The sequence below is a fragment of the Sarcophilus harrisii genome, chromosome 1, assembly GCF_902635505.1.
Source record: "Sarcophilus harrisii chromosome 1, mSarHar1.11, whole genome shotgun sequence".
Classification (NCBI taxonomy): Eukaryota; Metazoa; Chordata; class Mammalia; order Dasyuromorphia; family Dasyuridae; genus Sarcophilus; species Sarcophilus harrisii.
The window spans coordinates 288,240,480-288,264,854 of NC_045426.1; the positions used below are offsets into that span (position 1 = coordinate 288,240,480).

Below are 24,375 nucleotides of genomic sequence, written 5' to 3' on the forward strand. Positions count from 1 at the left end.
GAAATGGGCAATACCTACTTTTTGAGTTTAAAAATTAAGGTAGCATCAATATATAGGTATACCTCATTTTATTGTTAAAGTGATTTGTCCAAGGCCCTATCACTATGTAAGTCTCTAAGGCAGGTTTTAAATTCCCCCATTCCAGATGCATGAGAACATGACACTACCCTTTTATTTTTTGTTTTTTCTAGAGCACAAAGGACATATTTTAAGCCTTTATGCATCCATAGGCACATAAACATTTTTATGTTTTAGAAACTCTCCCATAGCAATGAAATTTGATTTAACTGCAGTTTTGTCAAGTTTCTGATTTTTGGTGATACTCTTTTCAGCAAGGTCATATAAATGATTCCATATACAAAAAGGGTGCAGATAGATAGCACAGTGTTTATAGCACTGGCCCTGGAGTTAGGAGACCTGAGTTCAAATGTGACCTCAGACATTTACTAGCTTTGCGACCCTGGGCAAGGTCCTATTTGCCTCAGTTTCCTCATCTAAACTAATTTTGTTCTTTAGTCATGCTAAGTCATGAATGAACGAGTTATCTAATAGCAAACATACTAAAATGATTTCATTTTAGTTGGAGAAAGAAATAACAAATCACTCCGGTATCTTTGCCAATAAAAGCCTAAATGGGGTCAAAAAAAGTCAGGCGTGACTGAAACAACTGAATAATAAAATACATTAAAAAGTCATGGATAATGCAAAAATTCACTAAGCAGTTAATGAGATATATTCTGCCAGATATCACTGAGATACCTGACTTTTGGTGACTGCTTGCCCCTGGATTGGAGCTATTCATCTTATATCTAAGAACTTCTGGCTTCTTTTTGTTTGAAATACATTTTGACATGTACAAAGAAGTAATTCCAATGGAAGAGGGATCACTAAAAATGCCTTTTTAAAAAGGCTCTCTAAAGGCCATCTCCTGAATTCCTTTCTCAGTTTGAATAGTCTGAAGGAAAAAAGTTTCCTCTACTAATACTGCAGGTTTCCAGTCTCCCCACTTTCTTTCCTCCCTTCCCCCTTCCCCCACATCATGCATTCTTTGGCTTTGCTTGAATATTATGGCCATAGAATTTAACATCCCAGTTTAAAGAAACAGAATAATAGTATTAATTCAAGCAGTCTCCTTGTGAAAAAAAAATACTTATTAGGCTTCAGGCTACAAATACTATGAATCATCTGTCTAAAATGCATAATAATCAGAATATACAAAAGATCAAGGGAAGAATTCCTTTGTGTTAAACATAAAGGATAATTATTAGTTCATACATTCTTAATACAGACACCCAAATATTAGCATTCCAAAGTTTAGTAAATTTCATGTGCCCAAGTTTTGAAGTTGAGAAACTGCAATTAGCAAGAACTCTACAAATTCAGTGAGTTTTATAACCAAAATTTGACAGTGAAAAGGAGAGAGGGTGGGATGATAAGTAGGAGAGACAGTAGAATCAGAATTGAAGTTTTTTTATTTTTAAGTTTAATAAATAAAAGATGCCTTTTATTTTTCCCTATTCCTCTTCCTACCATTTAAATTTCACTTTTGATAGAGAAAAACAAAGACAAAACTGACAAACTGATCTATGTGAGACAGTATGTGCTATTGATACTTTACTTTCTCAAGAGGAGACAAGGGTTTCATCTATGAAACAAAGATGCCATTGAAGTTAATAAAAATTTGGCTTCTATGTAATGTCATTTTCATTTACATCATCATAAAGGACAGTGCTCCCCTTTGGGAACTTCATTTTGTTCTCTGGGTTACTTCATATCTTCTACATGAAAACTCATGGAAACCCTAGTGGGATAGAAACTGATGCTGTCCTTAGGATTATTGTTTGCACCATGATACTTTTCCTTCTCTTACTGCTGCTTAGTTACCCTGTTAGCAAAAATATGACAAATGTTGAGAATGTTAGACCATAGCAAAATGAGAACCAAGAGAAAAATATTCCCCGAGTTTTATCATGTGCTTTGCTGCTACATCCTCTGGTTTTGCCATCTATGTTTTGCTGTTGTCCTCTAAAGACTCTGGTAGTTTGTGATCTGAACTATAAGGGTTACTAAGGCCTTTTCATCTACCTTACAGATGAATTCTCCTTATATGTGTGTTGTTCATTCGTTTTTTGTAGTGTCCCACTTTTGATGATCCTATTTGTTTTGGTTTTTTTTGTTTTTTTTTTTGGGGGGGGTTGGTAGAGATATGGTAGTATTTAGCCATTTCCCTATCCAGCTCATTTTACCAATGAAGAAGTTGAGGCAAACAGGGTTAAGTGACTTGCTCAGGGTCACACAGCTAGTAAATGTCTGAGGCTAGATTTAGACTCATGTTTGTGAGATTTGAACTCACAAACCTGAGTTTTCCTGATTCCAGATCTGGCACACGCTTATCTACTTGGCCATCATATATGTAGCTTCCCCTAATTAAAATGTCAGCCACTGTCTTGTCTTTTTATTTGTATCCCCAGTCCTTAATATACTATTTGGCACATGAGTGCTTAATAAATGCTTTCTCACTTTGTTGTGCATATTTTCTAGTTCTATTTTCTTAGTTCTCCATTTCATGGAAGGTTTCTCATGTGGCTCTGAATTCTCGTATAATTATTATTAGCAACAACAGTAATCTATTCAGTTTTGCATAGTGTCTTACAAATATCATTTTATACACCAAAAAACTCTAGAATATTGATGCTATTATTAGCACTATTTTTATAAGATAAAGAAATTGAGGCAAACAAGTTAAAAATAACTTGTCCATGGCTAATGTGTAAATATGCTTTCTATGATTTCATGTATAATTGATTGCCTTCTTAATCAGTGGGAAAAAGACTGAAGGGGAGAGTATTGGGAAGTCAACATTTAAAAAAATGAATAGCATACATCATAGCATTTTCACTCTTAAAAAAAAGAAAAATATATTACAAGAATATTTGAAGAACATGCAATTTATTGCCTATCAGACATAGGGAAACACAAACTATTTACTTTTTATATCTATAAAAATATCTATTAAAAAGGTATTACAAGAAGTTTTGAAGAACATGGGACTTATTGCCTATGTGCCTTAGGGAAAGGCAATTTATGAATTATACGAATTATGAATGAAAGTATTAGGTATAAAATCGATAATTCAGTTACATTAAATTAAAAGGAGTTTATACAAATAAAACAAAACTAACCAAAGTTGGAAGAAAAGCAAAAAAGTATAGGGAAAGTATTTTATAGACAATTTCTCAGACAAAGGTCTCATATTTTAAATATATAAAGAATTGTCAAATCGACAAGAATGTGATTCTCCATAAGAAGTTTTCTTGAAGAAATCAAAATAGTTTCTAGTCATATAGAAATGTTTAAATCATTAATGATGAGAGGGATGCAAATTAAAACAACCTTGAGATATTTTACACCTTTTAGTGTGGCCAATATGATTGAAGAGGCAAGTGAAAATGTTGGAGGGGATGTGGGAAAATTGAGATACATTCACAGTTGGTAGAACTGGGAACTGATCTAACCATTTTGGAGAGAAATCTGAAATTATACCCAAAGTGTCATTAAACTGCCTATATCTTTTGAATCACAAAACCATTAATTGATCTCTTTTCCAAGATGATTAGAGAAAAAAGCAAAGTTAACTATATATTCTAAAGTATTCATAGCAGCTCTCCTGATAATGGCAAAAACTGGAAAATGAATGGATGCTATCACTTGGGAAGTGGCTGACCAAGTTGTTGTACATGGTTGAGATGGAATTAATACTTTGCTATAAGAAAGAATGTTTGATGATCTTAGAAAAACATGGTTAAACTTGCATGAAATGAACAGAATGAAGTGAACATTTTACATAATCATTGTTTTCAGAACAACTTTGAGAGAACAAGTAATTTTGACTATTATATATATCCAAAATAACTACAAAGGTTCTGTGAAGGAAGATTCTATCTGAATCCAGAGAGAGAAGTGATAAATAGGAAAATGTGTAGTTTTATTTTACATATGTATGTATATACATATTTTATATATATATATGTATATGTACACACATACATACCTATTTGTTCTAATGGAAGCCATCTGTAAGATGCAGAAAGGAAAGGAAAAACAAAATTTAGGTAACATATTAATGTAAGTTGTACATAATAGATTTGCAGTTTCATGTGAAGTCATTTTTATTATGGTATTGTAAATGCTTGTTTTATTCCATAATTTAAAATAAATAGATAAAAATAAGCATAAACAATCAATACTAAAGTATTTACTTTTTAAAACTTAAAAAGATTTACAAAGAAAGATAAGTATCTAAGCTCATACTTAAAATTTCTAATAGTTCAAATACTATCCCCAAATCACCAGACTCAACCTTAGACTCCTTCTGTTCTTTTTCCATCTCCATCCATTTATTTAAAAGCCACAAACATTTAAATCAGAGGAGAGGTTCTTTGTCAAATTTTCAGGTTATCTTTTTTTTTTTCTTTATTTACCTGTAGTTTCCTGTGCTAATAACTTTAGAGATTCAATTAATTGGACTATTACTGTTTCTCTGATTCTATTTAAGTTAATGTGATATAAGTTGATTCTGAGAATCTGTGGACACATATGGAAGATTTTGAAAATCTTTGGATGAAAGTCAAAGAGACAAGATCCTTGGAATTAAATCTGATGTTATATTTTCTCCTTTCTTTTTAATCTCAACAGATCAAAATCAATATCCCTTGATTTTTTTTTAAAGGAAAAAATTGCATTGTATTTCTGCTAAGATAAGGAAAAAATATATATATCATATTACCTTTTTTAGCCACTCTGACCGTGCATTCGGAATAGTTATTTGTAATGTCTTGTCTTGTAGAGAGTTTAATGCTAATTATTTAATGGGTTCTTTTCATCATCTCTTAGACCTTTAAACCTCTTTTGACTATGGATGAGAGTGGAGGCATTGTGGCTTTATACTTTTCACCATCATATCAGTTTCCTTTAGAAGTAGAGATTTTTCTTTAGATATTGTAGAAGGCAGAGTAAGGAGGACAAAGATAAGAATGCTGGCACTTCTCACTTAAATTGCTACGTGAGTCAAAAAGAGTAATAATAGTTCATGCTTAAGTAATAGTAACTAACATTTATACAATGCTTATTATGTGTTAGGTACTGTGCTAAGTGACCCAGTACTTGGGTAAAGGAAAATGGGGAAATCTGTAAGCTCAGTTTGTTTTTTCCATGCATCACTTGTGAGCAGTTGTTCAATAGGTTCAGCTTTTGTTCATAGTATGGTGTAGGAGTGGTCAGAGTCCTGGCTGTGCCATTTAACCAATTTTGGCCAAATACTTCACCTCAGTTTTTTCTTCTCTAAAACAAAATGGTTTTGACTAGGTCCCTTTTAGCTCTTTCTTTCTGTGACTAATGTATCATAGCAATGAGTCAGCCTACAATAGTTGGTATAAATTAAAGGTTAGGCTCTGAAAAACTTGGAGCAGTTCAGCTGGGGTGGCCTGGTGATTTCTTTTATTTTCTGTTCACGAGGGTGTCTGTAGATATTTTACACATTGGATGCGGTTCATTATACTTGTGCTTAGGCTGTCACTGGATAGAATAGGTTCGACAGAGATTAGAATCAAGAAAGTACTGTAGATGTCCAGGCTGGAGAGAGGTAAGCCAAAATAACAAAAGGTTGAATGTTTGGTATTGGTAGTCAATTTCAATTCAAGTGAGGTTCAAGCATTGCCTGCTCATCTCCACACAGCCCCCCCCCCCCCCCCCCCCACCTGCAATTTCCCCTTCCATTGTAAAAATTCTTTTTTGTATCCTGTGTCTATGTGTACTTCTGACTGCCCTAATAATGGTAAAGTTCTTAGGAGAAATATGTATTCTCTTCCCATCCAGTTTTGTTATTTAGTCCTTTGTAATTGTTATTTCATGTTTGCCTTTTTTATGTTTAAGTCTTCTGTTTGAATGTCACATTTTCTCTTTAGCTCTGGTCTTTTCATCAGAAATATTTCAAAATCCTCTATTTCATTCAATATCTATACATCTCCCCCTCAGTTATTATATCATTTTTGCTGGGTAGATTATTCTTGGTTGTAATCCTAGTTCCTTTGCCTTCCTGAATATTATATTCTCATATATCTTATATCCTCAGGTTCTTTAATGGGGAGGTAGCTGAATCTTGTGTGATCCTAACTGTAGCTTCTTGATATTTGAATTGTTTCTTTCTGTGCTGCTTGGAGTACTTTCTCTTTGATCTGGGAGCTTTGAAATTTGGCTGTAATATTCTTGGGAGTTTTTATTTTGGAATATCTTTCAGGAGGTGATTTGTAAATTCTTTCAATTTCTGTTTTGTCCTCTGAATCTAAGATAACAGGTCCCGTTTTCTCAATAATTTCTTGAGGGCAAGTCACTTAATTCCAATTAACTTGCAAAAAAGGGGGGAAAAAACACCAGAATGGCTAGTAATTTTTTGAAGTATGATGTTTAGACTATTTTTTGATCATAGCTTTTTGACCAGTGTTGTCTGTGGGCATGTCACTTCTTGAGGGTCTGACTAAGGTCCAAGACCTGGGAATGGGGATCATATGACTTAGTCTTAAACTGAGAAAACTTCATCCAATCAGTCCCATTCATGTAGATATACACATACATACACACTCCCCTCCACTCTAGGATCTTTCCCTTGTTTTCCCTTCCCTCCCCTCTTCCCATTGTATAGATTTTGGAAGATGACTATTGAACCTGATGTGGTTAAGGAACCAAAATAATACCACTAGTGGCAGTGCAGAGAGTTGAGGTGTGAGAATCCCCTTCTGGTCAGCTCAGGTCCAACTTGAAAGAATTCATGAACCAGAAATATTAGACTAGCAAAAGGAAGTTTATTGTTGGCACTGCAGAAATCAGCTTTTGCTAGGAAGACTGACTTCTGAGTGACAAAGTCCTGGAAAAATCCTAGCAGAAAAATCCTGGCAGAGAGATAAACAGAGGTGTTAACACTGAGAAGAGAATGTTTTCATGACAGGCAAGGGTCCTGACAGGCAGCTATGCCAAGGAGAGAGAGAGAGGTTCCTTGACAAGGCATGGCCCTGCTTTGGGTCTCTGTAAACTATGAGTTTAAAATTGTGCTTTTTTTATGAGATCAATTGAACGAAATTCCTTCAATGTTGTCACTGCCCCCAGTCCTAGATTTACAGTTGAATAAGATCACCTAAGTTCCAGCTAAGCAGGGGTGGCCCTGGACTAATTTTCAACTCAATAGAGGGTGCAGCTAGTCAATAGAGAGTATAGCTCTCCACCAAGATAACAGAATGAAGCCACTTTATCTTGATTCCCTGAGGGGAGCCTCTCCCAGAGGAGTGTTTCTCAAGAGTTCAAGGAGAGTTTCAAGAGTTCACCCATGGCTTCCCCCCAAAGTCAGAGGACAGTTTCAGGGGTGCCTCCATCAAACCCATTCCTGAGATGAGTAGATTTTCAGAACTATTGAGCCCTCCTCCCCCTCTAGTGCTTCTATTGTCTATTCTTCCTCTGCACCTCATTTGTATAACATGATTACTATTTTTACCTTAGCTCTGCCGATCTTTCTTTTGAGCTACTGTTGATGTGAGTCTTAAACTTACAGTATACATTTCCTTGTTAAAAAAATAAATAAACATACAGTTTGTCCCTGTTTAAATGGTTTGTCCATGCTGAGTTCCTTAAAATCTTTGATACTGGTTCTTATATGTTAAATTTTCTTTTAAGTTTAGGTTTGGTTGATAGAAAGTCCCAAAACTCTATAATTTCTTTGAATATCTATTTTTTCTCATTCAAAATTATAGGTAATTTTGCTAGATATGATATTTTTGGTGTCAGACCTACTTTTGATTGCCAGGAGATATGATTACAAGATCTGCAGTCCTTTATTGTAGCTGTTGATAAGTCTTGTACAATTCTAATTGTAGCTCTGGGGTATTTGAATACTTTTTTCCTTCTTTCTTGCAAAATTTTCTCTTTAACCTGCTAGTTTTGAAATTTGGGAGGTGTTTGTAGTTTACATAGGTTCATTCCCAGCCTGGTGTCTTTCTTCAGATCATCTCAGGATTCTATCTGGAGGATCCCTGTTCTACCCCAAGTCTTGATTTTTCACCTGTCTCTTTTTTGCCCTGAGGTGAAGATTTGTTCCATTTGTGGGGGAAATCGAGGGAAATTGAAATTTACCAACCTACTCCAACACCTTCTCAGAAATCTCCCCCCAGTTCTACTTTTTAAGGAATTGTTTTCTTCAGTGAATTTTTGTTATTCTTTTTAAAAAATTTGGTCAAATCTTTTTAAGGAGTTCTTTTCAGTGAAATTTTGGGCCTCTTTTTTTATTGGGTCAATTTGTTTTTTTAAGGTATTTTTTTCTTCTTTTTTTTTTGGTATATTCAGTAACTGAGCTTTCATTCTCTCTCTCTCTCTCTCTCTTTTTGCTGAGGCAACTAGGGTTAAGTGACTTACCCAGGGTCACACAGCTAGTTAGTGTTAAGTGTCAGAGGCCATATTTGAATTCAGGTCCTCCTGACTTCAGGGCTGGTGCTCTATCTACTGTACCACCTAGCTGCCCCTAATTCTCTTTTCATAATATTTTGTATCACTATCATTTTTCCCCTACCACTTTTATCTCTTTCTTTAACTTTTAAAAGACTTTGAGTTTGAGTCCAGTTCTTTGAGGCTTTGGTTGCAGATGCTTTCACATTATTATCTTCTGAGTCTTCCCTGCCACTATATAGCTTTTTATGGTCCAATTCTTTTTTTTAGATGTTATTATTGTTGCTTGCTTATTTTTCCAGCCTATTTCTTGACTTTAAATGTTATGTTAAAGTTGGGCTCTGCTCATTTAGGGGCAGGTAGGCATTGTCCCAAGGTTCAGGTTTTTTCATGCTGCTATTTACAGAGCTAGTTCTGGAGTTCTATAAGTTTTTGGGTCTTCCAAGGTAGTATTGTCTGGGGAGTGGTATGGTCATCCTCATGTTTACTCTCTTTTCATATTTACTCTCATGTTTACATTACTCTCTTTCAAAAATTATTTAATCTGTTGGTCTTTTTCTCTTTGGGGAATGTTAGTTACTTTTAAAAATTTATTTGTGTCTTTCTGAATGTCACATTTTTATCAGATACATTTGACAGATACATCAGATACATTTCTTCTTAATTGTTGCTTTCCCTTTGCCCTCTTCTTTAGCCAGTAGTGTCCAGAATGCTCTTAGGAAAGAGAGGAGAAGCTTTTTGTCTATCATTCATCACCCCAGTGGAGCAGATACCCTTCCTCTTACTTTGCTTTTTTTCGTTTCCCTTTACCTTTCTCCTTCATGGTCTCCAATTCCAGGACCTGTCTAAACTGCTTGGTTTTTCAAACTACTTAGATAAAATGGGATTCACCAATTATTCCAGGCCTTACCATCTTCTTTGCTACTTTGACCCACTGTCATCTGACTGTTGTATTTATTATTGCAACCAAAGGAGACCTGGATCTCACCATCCATTTACTCATCCCCTAATGGAACTTTTAGGCTTTCCCATTTCCCCTCCAACTGAACTTTCTTCTATGTGTTTTCTTCCCCAATTAGGATTGTAAGCTCCTTGACAGCAGAGCCTGCTTTGGTTTTTCTCTTTGTATATCAAATGCTTAGTACATGGCTTGAAACAGCAGCAGCAGCATTTTCAGCAGCAGAATTTATATAGCATTTTAAAGTTTAAAAACCACTTTTTAAAAATGTTACCTCATTTTATCCTCACAACAACCTTGGGAGGTGGTTACTATCATTACCTCCATTTTTTTGATGAGGTAACTGTGACAAGTTAAGTAACTTGGCCAGAGTCACGCAATTTAACAAGTGTCAGATTCTGATTTTAAACTTTGTTCTTCTTGACTCCAAGTCCACATTCTATTCACCTTATTATATAGTAACTTTAATAAATGGTCTTCCTTCCTTCCTTCTTGAGCTCTTCTGATTGTTTTAGGTAATCTCTAACTCCCCATATCTTCATCTTTATTTTATCTATAATGAGCCTTATTACTTCCCTGTGAAATAACTGAATCTCTTCTCTTCCCCTACTCCTTTAATATTGTTCCCCTCCTCTTCTCTTTTTGATGCTGGATATCCTCAATTTGCCCAGGAATAAAGGATGGAAGTGCCCACTCATAGGTTGATCCTACTATTTATTGACATTGAAGCTTTGTTCTGCTCTGTTTCCAATGTAGTTTGCCTGGCATGGCACTGGTATACTGTCCAGGTTTCACAGGCTTACAATAAAGAGGTCAGCACAATGGTTACAAATCTTTAGTTTGGTAGTCAGTCTAATATCTTCTCTCCCATTTTCCTTTAAAGCCTTCTAATACTGAGCTGGCTCTGGTAATGTGTGTGCCAAACTTCTCTATGTGTATATCCCTGGAAGATATATAGTCAAGGCAATTAAACATCTCCATAGTATTCACAACTTCACTATTTGCTGTAGTAGATCGTTTCATGTATGAATGGTGTTATGCTGCCTGATGGAGCCCCTGTGTTTTCTTGATACTAATTGTTGGGCCAAAATTAGCCCAAGCAGGAGAGAATTGATCTCTCCTTCAGAGGCTGTATTTGAGTACATAATTTGAGAACAACAACAACAAAAAATCATGTATCAACTCTCCTTCCACTTAGTCTTGGCTTGTGGCCTTTTCAAGTGTGAAATAATCAGTGCAGTAGCTGACCTTGATATCATTTGAATTATCTTAAGAAGATTTTGAAGATTACCTGGCAGGATAAGGTACTGGACACTGAGGTCCTTTTTTGAACTAAGATTCCAAGCATTCAAACTCTGTTGCAGAGAGCACAACGCTGATGGCTTGGCCATATTGTTTGAATGCCAGATGTATACTTGCCTAAAAGACTATTTTATGGAGAACTCACACATGACAAGTGCTCATGTGGTGGTCAGAAGTGATACACTGACATTTTCAAGGTCTCTCTGAAAAACTTTGGAATTAATTGATTGCCCAGCATGACATGTTCTCACCTGAGAAAGTGCTGTGCTCTGTGAGCAAAGCAGAATTGAACAGCTCAAAAGATGTGGATTTAGAGAATCTACCTCAAATGTTCATATGAACAATTTGTGCTTAATCTGTGGTAGAGTATTCCAAGTTTGTATTGTTCTGATCAGCCACAATTGGACACTCTGTAACTTTACTTTAACATAGTGATATCATTTTGGTCCTTTTTAAGGACAAAAGACAATAATCAATCACCCGATCAACCAACCAGTCTAATTCACCTCTCCAACCTGGTGCCTTGAAGCTTACCATATTGGTGCCAGATTTAGCTCATAATTCCTTAGCTCAAATAATCTACCAATTTTAGCATTCCTAGTATCAGGGATTATGGACATAGAAGTCCACATCTAGCTAATTTAATTTCTTATTTGTCTTATCTTGTACTTACCACTATTTATTTAGTGGTAAACTTAATGATTGACTTAATCCTTTAGTGTCCTTAGGTTTGGTCATGTATACTTATTGTGTATCTAAGTTATATTTTAATATATTTAACATCTACTGGTCATCCTGCCATCTAGGGGAGGGGGTGGGGGTGGGGTAAAAGGTGAAAAATTGGAACAAGAGGTTTGGCAATTGTTAATGCTGTAAAGTTACCCATGTATATATCCTGTAAATAAAAGGCTATTAAAAAAAAAAAAAAAAAAACATAAATTACAAACAATAGCCTGTTTTAGTAGATAGAATTTCCATGCAAGAAGTTTTGAATTGAAGATGAAGATTTGATTGTTTACATCAAAATGATTTGTAAATGTGGTACTTTAAGTTTCTGCTTTTTTATCAACCAGCTCATAAAATCTTGAGATAAGATTTAGAATTAGGAGGGACCTTAAAGGACTGATAGGCCAATACTCTTTATTTTATAGATAAGAAAAGTGACTTATCAAAGGTAATAAGTAAATAGTAAAGTCAGAATTTGAGCCCAGATCTCTTGACTAAATCTTTTACTCAAAAAATTGTATCGCTTTGGATTTGTTTGACTTGTTCATTCATTTTCTGATGATTCTGATTTTCCTGTGACGACTACTAGCAATTTTTTGTTTCTTTTTGACATTTCTTTTGTTAATTTTTTAGGGCAGCACATGGGGACCTAAGATTCTTTGTAACCTCTCATTCTACCATCTTCTCCATCTGTATATTTTGTTGGTAAGAAAATTAAGTATGAGAAAAATGAAGTGATTTGCTCAAAGACATACAGCTTTTAGTATCAGAGAGAAGAAAATTTAATATAATTTCTTCTAATTCCATTGATTTTTTTTCTGTGCTTTAAATTGAGCAATAGGGATCATGTTTCAGACTAGGACTTGGTTAATACTTCAGTGTTAGCCAGGTTATGTTCAGATGCCATCTGACTCTTAAGAATCTTGGTCTCTTCTTACCTTTATGACAGCCAAGATGTCCCATGAACCAGCGTCAGATTTGAAATTATTTAGAATTTGTAAACCAGGTAGCCCCCTCAAGGATGAAGTTTACTTTTATTTTTATTTTTTTTCTCAGTAGTACTGTATTTTTCCAAATATACATAGATATTTTCCAACATTCATTTTTGTAAGATTTTTATGTTCCAAATTTTTCTCTCTTTGTCCTTTACCTCTTCCCTCCCCAAGAGTGCAGGCAATCTGATATAAGTTTAAAATGTGCAATCTTTTAAAGTATATTTACATATTTGTCATGTTGTACAAGAAAAATTAGACCAGAAAGGAAAAAACCTTGACAAAGAAAAAGCAAACAAAAGTAAAAATACTATGCTGTTGTGCCACAGTTCCCTTTTAATGACTGACCCAGTTTCCCTAATTGTCCTATTCAGTTACTCTGCCTCAGGTTATAACCATTCCCTCTTAATGTTAGGATAAAGGTCTTATATCTTAGACCTTAGGCTATAATCATTCCCTCTTAATGTTTGATGGGATAAAGGTCTTTATTCATTATGTTATCCTCATCCTAGGTTCCTCCCCCCCATTAGGTCATCCCCATCCAACTACCTCCCCCATTATTGTCATCGTTCTTATAACCCTATAAAAAAATCTTGCATCTGACATTCACTTCTGGATTCTTTGAGACTATAGTCTCATTCAACCCTGGGACCAAACCATGGATCCATCTGGTCCCAGTAAATCTTGACCATATAATAAATTATTAAATGCTCTCTAATCTCTATGTTGCTCAGTTTCTCCAGCATTACAATGCTTTGATCCACATTCAGTCTCCAACATTCTCTTTCTGAATGTACATGACATTTTTCACCCCAAGTCTATTGGAATTGTCTTGAATCACCACATTGATGAGAAGAGCCAAATCTATCACAGTTGCTCATCACATAATCTTGCTGTTACTGTGTATAATGTTCTCTTCCTTTAGCATCAGGAACTTTACCTTTCAATCCAATTTTGTGGGATATTTATTTCCATTTTTAATTTTCTAGATGGTTAATAAGTTTTTTTTAAAATTAGGAGGACTTAACATAGTTGGGGGAGGAGTATAAATTAAGTACTCAGTGTAACCTATGAATGTATACATTCAATCTTTTAAACATCTTTAGCAGCTAAGAAGTTATACAAAAATATCCCAAACTTAAATCTCTGAAGAAAATGCCATAATAAAAATAAGCTTGAATGTTATTTTGACTAGATTTATTTTATTCAATGTGTTATTATCTTTACATGTTTTTATAAGGGAATTTTTACATTGAGCACACCTTTAGAAAATAGAATAAATAAATTTATAAACTGAACAGTTCTACTTATGTGAATTCTTTCCAATATTTAATAATAAAGTATTCTTAATGGAAGTCTTAGTTTACAAATATTGGGCCATTGACTTTGATGGGGGAGAGCCCTTAAACTTGTTCTTTGGGATGAGCCCTGAAACTCTCCCTTCCAAGCAAGTAAGTGGTTTCATTAAAGATTAGCCCAGGACCACTCTCTATTTAGCTCATACTTAAATAGTCTTATTTAGCTGGAGATCTGTACCTGATATTTCTATTGAGTAACTGCACACTCTATTGAGTTGAAAAGTAGTCCAGGACTACTCCTACTTAGTTTGAACTTAAATGGTCTTATTCATCTGGAAGTCTAGGCCTAGGGGCAGTGACAACATTGAAGGAATTTCATTCAATTGAAACTTCAGTCTCAGATTTCCTATTAAAGGGCAACTTGAGATTCATTTCTTTTCAGAGGCCCAAAAGCAGGACCATGTCTTGTCAAGGAACCTCTCTCCTTAGCATAGCTGCCTGTCAGGACTCCTGCCGGCTGAGAAGACATTCTCTTCTCAGTGTTAACACCTGTTTATCTCTCTGCTAGGACTTTGTCATTTGGAAGTCAATCTAGGAAGATTGACCTGCAAAAGCAGGCTTCTGTAGTGCCAACAATAAACTTCCTTTTGTCAGTCTAATATTTCGGGTTGGTGAATTCTTTCATGTTGCGCCGACCAAAAAGGGATTCCCATTATTCTGTGCACTGCCACCAAACTCATCAACAGAATAGATAGATTGTTGTAAGACAATTTTTTTACTTTAAAATATTTGGAATAGGAAATCTTTGAAATTTGGAATCTTTGAGAAAGAAGTCCCTTAATATTGTCTGATCTTCACATAAATGAAAACAACTTAAAATGAGAGACATATTATGATAAAGTGGAAAGGATCCTTGTTTCATTCCAAGGACCTTGTTCAAAAACACTATAACTTGTATGAACTTGAGGAAATCACTTAACCTTTTTGGCTCTCAGTTTCCTCATCTGTAAAATGAACAGTCCTAAATTGATGTTAGTAGGTGTTATAAAATGGCACTTTAGATAGTGCAGTGGATAAAAGTACAGGGCCTGAAGTCCAGACTCCTTTTTCTGAATTTAAATCTGGCCTCAGACACTTAATAACTGTGTGGGATCCTGGAAAGTCACTTAACTCTCATTGCCTTAGTTCCTTCATCTGTAAAATGAGCTGAAGAAGGAAATGAAGTCCCTAAATATGTTAGGTGCTGGGCATATATAGACAAATCTGAAACATTCCCTCAAATTGCTTATAATAGTAGCAAAAAAGATTTTTTGTTGTGTTATATAACTTCATAATTTGAGGAAATTTAATTGTAGTTCTTTATAGTGTAACCTTGGAAACTATATATGTTAGACCAAAGGACATTATTTTTTAAGCATAGCTATATTTGACATAGGTGAGCCCATGGGAGCAATTAATATTACGCAATACAGACTGTCTAGGGCAAATATTAGGAAATTTTCCAAGATATTATCAGTAACCAGAACTATCACAGGATTAAAAGACTCTTTCACTATTATGACTGTTGTTAGGGACAGCTAGGTAATGCAGTAGATAGACACTTGTTCTCTTTCTGACATTGGACAAGTCACTTAACCACTGTTTGCCTCTATTTTCTTGTCTGTAAAGTGGGAATAATGATAGTACCTTTCTCCACAGTTCTTGTGAGGACAATTGAGATAATAATTATAAAGTACTTAGCATAGTCCCTGGCACATAGTAATTGCTTTGTAAATATATGTTGTTGTTGTTGCTCTTGTTAACAGAGCCAAGATTAGATTATTAACTAGAAAAAAAACAAAGAGTATTTAATGGCCTCTATCACTGAACTGAAACTGTTGATGGTCTCTAATGACCTCTTAAAATATTTTGTTGATGAATTTTAACTGTTCAATATGTGACTAATATACAGCAAAGCATTTTACAGCCATAGTTCATGATCTTTCCACAAAACTGGAATCAGCATTGGTCATTGTCCTTAATCTGAATTAATAAAATCATAGATTTAAAGCAAAAATGGGCTTTTAGAGGACCTTATCCACCTGCCTTGTGTTACAGAGGAAACTGAGACTTAGAGAATTTAAGTGATTTCTCCAATGTTACATTGGTAATGACAGAAGTAGTAGGGTCTGAAGCCAAGCCATCATGCTGCTGTCTCCTGGTCTTTTAAGTCTTGTTTCCATTCAAAGTATTACATTCTTTGTGGACGTATTCTAATTCTGCTTCTTTTTTGTTCTAAATCTTACTATATTTCTGTGAATTCTCCCTATAATTTATTCCTTAAGGAGAAATAATTCATGATGTTTATATATCAATTTGTTTAACTATTCCATTACTCAATGGGCATATACATTTTTTTAAGGCTTCTGTAAGAATACAAAGAAATGCAAAAGACTATTCCTGTTCTTGAGGAAATCACAGTCTAATAAGAGGAATAACATGCAGATAATTGTATTTTAATAGAATAAATAGGAAATAATTAACAGAAGGAAGATGCTAGAATTAAGACGGGTTAGGAAAGGCACTCTGTAAAAGTTGGGATTTTAGATGGGACTTACAGGAAGCCAAGGAAGCTATAGTCCTGTCTTTGACAAATATTAATTGAGAAATAATTCATAAAATTGTACAATTTAAAAGTTGGGAGAACTTTTAGTTTAATATTCTATATTATAGGTATATACCCAACAGAGATCTGGCCAATAAGGGCTCCATTCTTCAAAGCATGTACAGTATGTTCTGCCTGATGGTACCAATCTGGACATTTGGTGAGGCTGGACCTGAAAATTCATGATAATGATGACTAATAGAAGAGCCTGGGTCTTCATATGCACTATAACTGGTTCTTGTTACTTTCTATATGATCAAGAAGAGTTTTTGAGTTGGACCTAAGTATACATAAGACAATAATGACTGCCACATCATGCTGCCTCTTTTCTGGGGGCAATTCAAGTTTATATGCTGTAGGCCTCTGGATGGGGAGAGAAATCTTTTCACCACAGGGACTAATAGTAACCTATGAACATATGGCTTAGCTGTTTTTCTATCCCTGTTGTATCTATTCTAGAAATAAAGGAGTTTTGGAAAGGATTGTAGTCTTGTGATCTTTGAAAGTTTGAAAGGGGCTAGTCACCATAGATTTAGGAACTAGAGTCTTTACTAGAGCTTATAGCCAAGTCCATGTGTGGTTTAAGGAACTTGGTAGCTGGGATGAAGTATCTTGCTTCAAGAAGAATGATTATTTAATGGCTATGTTGCATTTGGAAGTGGAGTTGGTGATGACAAAGGTACTGTAGCAATTGCTTTAAGTTTAAAACAAATTAAAAAGATGCTGTGCCCTATGGAAACAGATTGGTAGAGGGAAAAAAGTGTCACCAGCAGGAAAAAATGCTTTTTAACATATTCTTTCTATGTCTTCTCAGTAAATATCCCTTGGTAAAATCAAATTGTTAACTGGTTAAATGTTATTGAACCAGAAATTAATTGAATCAATGCTATAGGGAGATCCTAAATATAACTGACAATATTGGGGAAAATCACTAAAAAGGATCTCCAGCCAACAGCATTAGAAAAATATTCCAACAATTTAGGAATGTCTCTAGTTTTTCAAGTGGGAGATTGTAGCTGCACTCTAGGGATCTAGTTTGACAGTGTGAGTAAGAATTAGGATAAACATTCCCCCTAATTTATTTAAATTATATATGAGGTAAACTATAAACTATATACATAAACTATATACAGAGTCCTTATTACATCACTTTTGCTTGTCCTCAGGGTGTTTCCCCTTGGATGTAGTGTAGCTGTTCTTCTGAACTCCTGATAGTCTTAAATTTATCTTTCTTCATCCAGTCTGTCCTTAGTTTCTGATGTAGATGCTGCCATCAACTACTGCTGTCCCAGTAGAATCCTATTGCAGGATTCTAATAGGAAGTACAAAATTTCTCTGGACCCTTAAAAGCTTAAGCTTCAGGGTTTTCTTCAGATAAAGTGGGAAGAAGAAGGCCAAGATTCTTTTTTTCCCTTGCCCTTAGTCATTATTCGTCAAGGGCTTGACTAGAAGTTCCCTTACCCCGAATTGCCGATTGCTTAACTCTCTTAGGTCCCGAACTGGCTATTTTATAGAATGACCCATACTGCACAACTAAGTTTTCTCAATCTATACAAAATATTGTCACTCCAGATAATCCAATTAATACAGTGGCTTTCAATGACTTTCCTTTAAGATTTAAACTAGAATGTTTGATTGATTAAGACGTGTTAATGTAGCAGACATAGAATCTTAACCCTTGCTTAAGTATGGTGTGATTGACTAACTGATCAGGAATATGCAAAAGAATGCTCAGAAAGATTATCAAAACTGTTAATAAGTAATTCAGGCACAAAATGAAGACTTGTTACTGAGGAAAGAGTAGATTTCTTCAATAAGGATTTTTTTTTTTTTTTGGTATGTTTACTTTTGTTTTTATTTTTTTTTAAACTTATTTAATTAGAAAAGTATTGGGGAGGAAGACTGGATAACTTTTGATTTGGATACCTAATGGTTTATGACTAAAAGTTCCTTTCTTCAGTTCATTTTACCTATGTATGTATAGTTTAATTTATAGTCTTACTGGTATTCAGACAACCAGGCAATGTAGTTTCTATAAAAGAAATAAAACTGAGATGTGTGGTGGGTCTTTGTAGCATTTGGTTAACAGGGCATGTATTGGACTCTGAAAAGATAGTGAAGGAATTGTCAAATTTTCTCTTATTTCTTTGTCACATCTTTGGCTAAAGTAAGGTGTTTAATCCACTAAGAAAAATTTATATTCCAACTATCTGAAACACTGTCTGCCACTTTTTAGCAAAAGATAGCCTTTGAGAAAAGAAGAGATTTTAAATGAGAAAATATTCCTTCTTGAAGCATGGAGACTCTCTGACTCAATTATTACTAGCCCTTATTTAGAAATAAATCACCTCCTGTGCCATTAGTACTTGAAAGATTATCAGCCTCAAAGATTTATCTGAGGATTAACAAATTGGAGTGTGTGCATTAGATAACTAGGCTTAAGACAGACTGATGGTTCTGAAAATCATTTTCATTAGTGCTTTATTCAAAGATCCAGAGAATTATATAACACTTGACATTTCAGGAGAATCCAGCAGGGCTTCTTTTGTTGTTGTTGTTGGGTTTTTTTGGCTATTTTCCCCTTGCAAAGTTATTTTTATAACTATAGCTTATAATATGTAGTACACTCCAAAAAATCCAGCAGTTCACAGTACAGAAAAATATTAAAATTTCTGTCAGTGAACTCTACTTTTAATTTATATATCCTTGTGCTGATGTACTGAGAGAGCAACACAGAGAGAAGACATGAGATATAAGAAATATATCACACTATTGGAAGCTGCGGTTGGCATCACCCCACTTAACAAGAGAGAACTCCTTCCTGAGAGCCGCAGACATGTGAATCTGTGGCAGCGCCCAGGGTAAGCACAATAGGCAAAGCATAAATGGGTAGCTATCATAATGATGGCTGAATATGGATATCTAGTGAATATTTCTTGGCAGTAGATTGAAATATATAGAAAGTAGTGATGTCTATAATGCAGTTAATAAAGTGCAATTGAATTATTAGATGTAGCTATTTGGAATTAGAATCAAGTGATGAGACTTAAGGTATAGTCTCTAAAGAAATTCCTTAATAGCTAAATCTGTCAGCTGAGTTGAGACACTTGCATCTTGGAGAAATTTAATTAAAAGATATTTATGACCTAGATATTTGTTAATTTTCAGGCTTTAAAATCAAAATTATAGCAACAATTACAGCAAAAACTTTTGTGAATGAAAAAAGCATATATTGAACACTATGTGCCAAGTATGAGGAATATAATTAGAAAAATTGAGACAGACTTGAGAACAAGGACTAATTGGGGAATTATTACCCCAATTAGCATATGTATGTATATGATTGACTTGACTTATAAATGAATTGGATTTAAATGAGGCAGTTTCACAAAGCGCATCAACCTCCTTTTCTCAAGAAAAGTTTAACTGTATGCAACTATATATATATATATTTTTTTTTTTCAAAAGGCACATTTATTTATGAGAAGAGGTTACAGACAAAGTGAAGAGGTAAAATAGGCATCAGGAGTGCTAAATATAAAATAAATTTGGAAGAGCAATAGGGTTACAAAAGAAAGGAGTTTGAAAGATTCCATTAAAGAAATATGCCATGAGACCTGAGTATGTCATTGACTGGAAGGTTAAAACTTCGTAGAAGTTTACCAAAGTTACCAGAATTAGCTATAGTAAGAAGAAAGATGCCATTAAAGGGAAGACATTCCCCAAAGAGAGGGAAAGAGAGAAAGAGAGTACTTCATAACAGACTTAGTTATGAACAGGATTTAGCAAAGATTTTGATTATGAATTTTTTATAGGGGAAATATAAATAAATAAATTTTTTATAGGGGAAATCTAATCTTGGGAGTTTCTCAGGAGAGGAGGGGAAATGAAGACAGGAACAAGGATATTTATTGAGATACAAGTAAATAAATTTTTCTGTTAAAACTACTTTTTTCTCTGTGACAAGATTTTTCCTAACTTAGTCTAGGAATTCCTTTCTCTAAAGCAGATATGCAATATACTTGTAACTTAAAAGATTTTTTTCAGAGTTGTCTGGGAAATCATAGGATCATATATTTAGATAGAAGGGACCTGAGAGATCTTTTTATTTAACTTCTTATTACATATAAAGAAACTGAATCTCAGAGAAGTTAAGAAATTGTGAATTAAACCTTTAGAAATGAAGTGATTTATCTGTGGCCACACAGCTAGTATGTATGTATCTGTCATCTTTCTGTATATCAGGTCTTGAACCCAAATCTTCCTATCTGTAAAGCCTGTTCTGTAATCATTATGCTATGTTGCCTTTCCTATCCTGTTAATGTAATTTAAATGTATTTTTAATATATTTTTACTAAAGGTTCTAATAATTCACTAATATCTGAGGATATAGTGTTTTGAGGTGTTTTTCTGCCCTTTTCTTCATATCTTTAGTGCTTAATACCATAGTAATAGTATAAAAATGTTTAATAAATGATTATTGACTTAATTATAAACCATCTTCTTAACTTTTCTCTAAATATCTCCATTTATTCCTTTCCATTGTTGATCACTATATAAACATATCTTTTATTTAAAATGTTTATATTTTTAAAACCTTAAATGAGCTATTCAGTGATGCTTGATGAAAAGTCCAGGAAATTTTTCTTTGTAGAGAAGGATACTTTTTAATTGGGGGGAAAATAGAAATTTTATAGAAATCTCAGAGGAAACTCTAGAATGGTTTAAAAAGTTGTATTTTATTGCTTCTTTAAAAAAATGAATATATATATATATACACACACAGACATACATACATACATATGTACATATGTTTTTGTATGTCTATTCTGTATATTTACCACATAGTAATTAATTTTTTTCATGTGGACAGCTCTCTAGATATCTTGGATAACAAATGTGACTATTGATGTAGTAGCCTATATATTATCCACTTTTATCTTACAGAGGCAGCTGGGTCAGGAGCTTCCATTGGGAATTAGAGCAAGAAAATATCAGTGCAAGAATGTTGAGACTTGGGTTGTTGGCTCTGCTACGGTGCTCTGAAGAAATCTTATTAAAGATGAACTAGAAAATTTCTGTAGAGTAGACTGCAGCATGGAGAATTTTTGAGAGAATACAATCTCTAAAATTCTGGTGGTATAGGAATGGCCTTTAAGATCTGTTTCATTGTATGTACATGATTCTAGTACTAGATTTCTGCTTCTTATTTGGTTTTAATAACACTATCACCAATAACTCACACATAGATAGTGCTTTAAGATTTATACATTTACCTTTAATAGTTTATGGTATTCCTTTGTATACTACACGATCATTGGCTAAATATACAAAATCAGCATTGTATATAGTGTCATAAATGCTGAGTTGTTGTTTTGGTGAGCTGTTATACCTTTTTTATGTCCCACAGTATATTTAGTCGGTAGGTTTCAAGAAATATTTCTTAATTTCTTTTTTAACAATTTATGAAGATCCCATATGCAGGTAGAATAGTGTTAATGGTGAACAAGATAAAGTGAGATCTCTCAAGACAGTTGTGAAAATCGAGTAAGGCTTCATCTATTTCAAAGTTTGAATAGACCTGAAGGATTTTAAGCATTAAGTCAAGGGCATACTTAAATCCCCTCCCTGCTATCCCCTAAGGGCATACTTAATCCTAACCCTAACCTTCTTGTTATCCTCCCTATTTCGGTCAAATATGGGCAACTATGTACTCATTGGTCAAGTTCAATTTCTTGGGTAGTTCCCAAGTTTAGAATGTAAGATCCTCAGCCAATAAGGATGAGGGTCAGTGGTGGGAGGGGGGGGGCATTCGCGTTAGGAATTAAAAACGTTGACCCTGCCTCCTGCGGTGCTTCCTCCCTTCGATTGTCTGCTCCACGGTTGGGACGCCCAATTCTCTGGAGATCGTATAATAAACTTTGCTCTGCTTCTAGATATTTCTCCAGTCTTTTTTATTAAATGCTGTCTGAACCACACAATGGCACCAGTGAGAAAAATGAAAAAACTAATCTCTCTACAAGCTTTTGTTAATTTTTCAACCCTTGATATCTTACTGCCATATTTTCTCAGCTACATATTACTTTTTTAAATGACCAGCTCTCTTCTTCCTCACAAGTTAATCCATACTTTTGTAGTTGAAGGAAATGACTTATTTTCTAAAGAATTATCTGCTCTCTAGAGGCCTTCAGGCAAAAATGTTTTATTTTTTAAATTCTTGACCTCTACTATCTTCTTAAGTTCTTTCCCTTTTTTGGAGCAAGTAAAGCAGTAGTGAAAGAAATGTTGAAAACTGAAACTTTATTCAGGACTAAAACTAGATCCAAGACGGATGAAATGCTCGACTGATTTAATTTGAAGAACAATAATAATTTTTTTTTTATAATTATAACTTTTTATTGACAGAACCCATGCCTGGGTAATTTTTCACAACATTATCCCTTGCACTCACTTCTGTTCCGGAAGAAGAATAATTTTAAAGAAAAACATTCTATTTTGAATAAATACATTTTCATGTCAAGATCAAAAGTTTAATCATATTCATATAATTTTGTTAAACATTTCTTTTTGAAAGGAATAATAAAAATTATTTGTGTTGAATTGTTAATCCTGTTGACCTCTTTGTGCTTGTCCAGATGGTTTTGTTTTAGTCTATGCCTAAATTTCCTGATGCTTCCTGAAACAGGAAAACACATTTTTAACATTCCATTGTTCAGGGAATAGTGACATAAATATAACAGAATTTCTTTCTCCAGTAACTCAAAAAGAGTGTCTAATACTAACTAGAAATAACACAATTTTTCATCCTATATATAGTTTTTATTTGGCATAGCAAAAGGTTAAAATGATCCCGTCTCCATCCAGAAATAAGCTTACCATTTGTGGTTTTTGAAATACATACAGAATTAATTATTTTTTTAAAAACAGGATTTGGGTACCTTATGTTGCATCTGTTAATGTTTTGGGGAGGGAGAAAACCACAATGATTATGTTCTGATAAATTATATTAGACGTAAACTAGTAAATTTAAACACAAATTTACCCTAAGAGGATAAATCACTTTAAATAATGGTTTTCTTTGTTTTTCATTTCTCGTTCTGGTTGCTAACTTGTCTGCTAACTTTGTATCGACAGTTTATTTTTTAGGAATTCCCTGTTGATTGTAGCTACATGTTTCTTCAAATTTTTTTCCTTTTTTCTAAGATGAAATACATTTGCTTCCTAAAATACAACCCATTATTCCATCTCATAGTCAGTCATATCAAAAATTCAGAGCTGGAAAGAATCTTGGAGGCTCAGATCTAACCCTTTCACTTTATAGAAGAAACTAATGGACAGAGGAGTTAAATAACTTTCCCAGGACCACACAGCTAATAAAAATACTATAGTGGGAATTTATCATTTAATATTAATTTAACATTAATATTAAATTCATTTTCCTCATAAACTTCCAAGATTTCTATATAAATAGCTTTTCTTTCATCATGTAATTGGCCAAATTTGATGTGTTTTTTTCAGGGAGAAGAATACAACTTTGCTGTCATCTCCTTGTGAGTGGGACTGGCAACCCAGTTATACCTCTAGGCACATATACTCTACAAGACATCATAGACTTGTGCCAACTGACAGATTGCCTAGCCAGGTACTTGTTAACTTGTGTCTTTTTAAAAGTGTTATTGAAATCTTCTGTTTTGACATCACAGATCCTTTCCACATACTCCTTTCCTCCCTAACCTTAGCCAAATAAGACAAATGAGAAATGATTAAGCAAAACCAATTGACAATCAGAGTAGACAGTGTTTACAAACATTGCACGCTTTTAGCCTCATATCCCTTTATGATGGGTGATGATTTCTCATTTCTTATTAGAGCCACAATTGATCATTATAATTACTCAGCTTCATTTCTTCAAATATACCATCTAAGCTTAATTCATTTGCTATCCATCATTAAGAAAAACAAATTGTAAAT

General features: G+C 34.1%; 1 protein-coding gene across 1 annotated transcript in view; it reads left to right on the forward strand.

Annotated features, from left to right (window-relative positions):
• Positions 1 to 23,930: 23,930 nt before the first annotated feature.
• The window catches only part of TJP2 (tight junction protein 2), a 113,123-nt gene continuing 112,678 nt past the window's right edge, over positions 23,931 to 24,375 (forward strand). The window contains exon 1 of the mRNA XM_031943540.1: positions 23,931 to 24,046. The gene's annotated coding sequence lies outside the window, so the exon portion shown is untranslated. The remainder of the gene's footprint in view (positions 24,047 to 24,375) is intronic.